Source organism: Sardina pilchardus, chromosome 17 (assembly GCF_963854185.1).
Source record: "Sardina pilchardus chromosome 17, fSarPil1.1, whole genome shotgun sequence".
NCBI lineage: Eukaryota > Metazoa > Chordata > Actinopteri > Clupeiformes > Clupeidae > Sardina > Sardina pilchardus.
Window position 1 is genome coordinate 9585164 of NC_085010.1, and position 4720 is coordinate 9589883.

Genomic DNA, 4720 nt, shown 5'->3' on the forward strand with positions numbered 1-4720 from the left:
AGTTATGGGTTCTGACCAATCAGAGAAAGAAGTAGCAGCACAGCTTTGGTTGACCAGAAGACGTCTGTAATGGAGAGACGTACTATCAAAGATCCTTAAATCTCCGCTCTGGTAAAGATCCTCCACTTCCTTCCTGCCCTTCAGAGACTTTAAATGAAAACATCTATTGAACCGTGTAAATGCCATGGGGAGAGAACTCACAACGCTCAATTAAAATCTCAGCTGATTGACTTCATGGCTCATGTCATGTGGGATTTTCCACTGCTATCAAAGGACAGGGACCAGAGTCTCTGACAACTCTCTGTGTTAGACAACAGTAATGACACCCTTGACATTAAAGGAGAGGTGCAAACTCACACCAAAGTCGAGGTGCAGGCAACAAGGTTTAAAGCTTATGGAGTTTACGCACACTCCCGAGTTATAAGTTAGTTATTTTAATAAAGCGGTAACGTTTCGGCCTATGGCCTGCGATCTGAAGAAGGCCATAGGCCCCTGCTTGGCTTTAGAGGGTTAGCTCCAACCAGGTGCCCCTGCTTGGCTTTAGAGGGTTAGCTTCAGCCAGTTAGCATGTCATGAGCTAGTCCCTCTCCTCATAGATGTAAAAGTCCGGCTTCAGAAAGAAAAGGTCCTGCCACAAAAAGTCCCTTTCCACAGATGTATGAAATCAAGCACCTATATCATGAATACAGACTGCATGGTGCTTGATTAGTATAGCCTACCGGTGGAGAGGAACCTGGTGAAACTCATGTATTGGTTCTACCTGTGCACTTAACACAGGTGATTTTACTAACTAGCTTATCTTAGCTGAGCTTGAGAGTTGTGCTAATTAGTTGATTAAGTCAATGGTTGGAACAAAAATGTGGCAGGACTTACTTTCTGAAGCCGGACTTACACTTCTGCCTCTCCTATAACACAGTATAATACTTACATGGTGCTACGCACAGTCACGAAGGTGCTCACAGTCATGACTTTGTCATTGCTCTACAGCTTTTCATCTGAAAATCTATTTTCCTCTCCACAAAGCACTGCCTGTCCTGACATTTGACACACAAGGGATACACCCTTGTTACGACTGAATTGAGTTATTCTTCTGTTTACTTTTCTTGAAAGGACTTCTGATAACACTATATTGATATTCTTGACTTAGCTTAATTACGTCTGACACATGCATGGCTTTAAGTCACCCAATCGTCCACCCAAAAGAGTGACCGCTCCTGGAGCTCTGTCTTCGTGGACTGCATTTATATAACGCTTTTATCGCCTTCTGCGAGCACCCAGAGGGCTTCACATATCATGCCTCACATTCACACACCGATGGCGGAGGCTGCCAGTGCCATGCCAGGCGCCAACCTGCTCATCGGGAGCACTGGGGTTAGGTGTCTTGCTCAAGGACACTTCACCAAGGTCAGGAGGAGTTGGGGTCAAACCAGCAACCTTACAGTTACTGGACGACTTCTCTGCCTGAGCCACTGCTGCCCGTCTTCAGACATCACAAGCCATGACTGAGGAGTAGGCCTACACAGCATGGACCGGTATAGTGGGTCTTTCTCTCTCTCTCTCTCTCTCTCTCTCTCTCTCTCTCTCTCTCTTCCTTTCTATCTATCTTTCTATCTTTCATTCTCTCTTCACTGTTCCTGATGAAGGGCAGAGAGATAGAAGGAGCGAGGAGAGAGATGGAGAGTCAGATGTCAAATCAAAGTCACTTTCTTATCTCTCTCTCGTTCTCTCTCTCTGTATGTGTGTGTGTGTGTGTGTGTGTGTGAGAGAGAGAGAGAGAGAGAGAGAGAAATAAAGAAAGAGTGAGAGACACACAGAGACAGACATACAGACAGACAGGCAGACAGGTAGGCAGACACACACACACACACACACACACACACACCTGTATGTAAGGCTAGAGTGGGATGCGGTGTGCTAAAGTGCCCTGACTGGTTTGTCTGCATGTTTGTGTGCATCCAGGGAAACGAGGCCGCCTGTATATGGGTCACCATGTGAGATTCCTTTTGCATTATGGAATCAGAAGTGCCACATAGCTCAGTGGATTAGAACATGACTGCAAGTCAAACAAGTTAGTCAAATCACCATGGATTATGGATTATGTCAAATATATGGATTGTTATAGTCAGACTATATCATATTCATTCAGACTCAAAAATGTGACTTTAAATTTAAACACTGGTAAACACTAAAGTCTGTGTATACAGTAGGTTATAGTATATGGCTTTTCCCGTATATGCCTTTTAGTTATTCTATAACATCACAAGCCTGTCTCAAAGATTAATGGATGACTGTGACAGAATCAGGCAATAAGAGGCATGCCAATTATAGAATGGAATTTTAAGCAGCATCATAGAATTTTAAGCAGCAGCAATGACCAAGGAAGGACAAAGAAACTCTTGTTGACTGATATGGGTGTGATGGCTTCTCTCCTTCTCTCTTTCTCGGGAGTGAAACTACATGGGTAGCAATATCGCTAGGTGTGTCTTAGAGCTGGAATAGCACAGAGGTGCAATATCTCTCACTTCACACATGAAACCTACACTTAGACTCCATCTCCACTGAAGTAGTTTGGAAACTCATTCTCAAGACGGAGAGAAGAGAAAGAAAGAGAAAACAAGTGATGTGACACCAACTGTATCTCAGTCTCAGAAATCACACTTCAGAACATGTCACTGGCAATAGAGCGGCCAAAGTTTGAAGAGAGAATCAGAAAAGAAAATCATTCAAAACATTGAGGGGAGTCCTAGATGAAGTAGGCCATATTTCTATCTTGCTGGTTATATTCAGCTTCTAGATGAAACAGCATTTCCTCATTCAGAAAGAGATGAGTCATCTATAGTCATCATCAACAGTCATCTAGACATAAAAATGTAATGAAATAGTCTAGTACCACGTCTCGTTACAAACTGTCTGCAACTAATATCCATTACACAACTGTTTTGCCCCAGGACCAAAGATATCACACTGGGTTCTAAGACCAGTCCTGTATGTCATAGTCAACCCCAGGGCCATAATGAATCGTCAAGGTTACCAAAAAGGCGCATAAATCAGCTGAGAGTCTTACTTTGGCGCCCATTTCTGAAAAGGTTACGTTTCCTCCTTCATGCAACAACCGCCAAGCTATATAGAGGAAATGGCCAATTATGAGAATATCAAATTACTTCATTGAGCACTTTACTTGTTTGAACTCAAATAGCCTGTCTACAAAAGGTCCTGTAAGCGATTCTGAGACTTAATATTTTTTGTCACACACAGCAAGTATCTTCTATGATCCACTAGCTGTCCATTCTCTACATACACTGTAAAAAAGCCTCCTATCAGAAATATTTCCTATTTTTTGACAAGAATGTCCATGAGCCATAAACATATCAACAAACGCAATGTCCTCCAGCATTGAATTCAGCTGCTTGAAGCAAATGTTGTTTACAGTGAAACATAAACATCTTACTCCTCATCTGCCTACTCAAAAAAAGTGGCGCTATAAAAAGCAGCTCTGGGTGTTCTCACTCCAGCTTGAGTGCAGCCAGTCAGTGTGTGTGTGTGTGGCCATTTCTCTGACTAGGGACTTTTAGGGGCATCTAAGATCCTTCATGACACGGACACTGGACCAGATAAGGACTATTTTTTCTTTCAGTCTCAAAGGCTCTATGTGGGAATAATGTGTTCCTCAGAATGGGACTAGGCCAAACATGTGTGTGTGTGTGAGAGAGAGAGAGAGAGAGAGAGAGAGAGAGAGAGAGAGAGAGAGAGAGAGAGAGAGAGAGAGACGTGTGTATTGAGGGAGTTGACAGGCGCAGGAAGTAAGCAAATTAGGGCGTTCAGTCTGTAATTACCACCAGACAAACAAGACACACCCAACACATACAGTTTAGAGAGACAGATGGAGAGAGAGATGGAAAGAGGGGAGAAGAAAGAGAAGAAAGATGGAGAGAAGAGAGAAAGCAAAAAAGAGGTTGACAGAGAAAGGGATAGAGCGAGTGCGAGAGAAAGGCAGTGTGTGTGTGTGTGTGTGTGTGTGTGTGTGTGTGTGAGAGAGAGTGAGGGAAGGTGATATAGAGATGTGGTTGACCTATATGACTTGCACCCTAAGTCAAAACAACATCAAAGCTTTCTCAGCAGATTCCGAGAGACGGAAAGCACCAAGACTTCACAGAGCCACCAGGCACGATGGGAAGCCGTCATCAGGCCATTAGCAGCAGTGCAGTGGGGATCCCCTCCAGATGCTCTCCGATAACGTTAGCAACTCAGACGAGCAGGAGCACTCTATGGGCGCCTCTCATTCGTCTTTTATATATAATATCCTTCCTTCCTTCCTCGGTCCTCGTTCTCACTGATCTAGATAAAGAATGATGGGGCGGCAACAATGGGATAGTCTATCCAGTGTTAGTTATAGATGAACGAGTCTGGAGGACAGAGCATCGAGGACTTCCTCGATTACAGTAAACAGCATGAAAAAGGAATATTACATCAATATAAAATTTTATTATTTTTTCTTTTAAGTAAAAATGCCAAATATATGACCCAAGTTATTTACAGTGCATCCAGAAAACATTCAGGCGTCTTCACTTCATTTCATCCATGTTATTATATGCTAAAATTACCCCCACTGAATTAACCATAGAGAACAGATGGACAAAAGGATTTATGCTTTTAAAAAAATATCTATCTATCTATCTATCTATAAATAAAAACATATTGCAAGTTTTACAAGTTAGGAAAG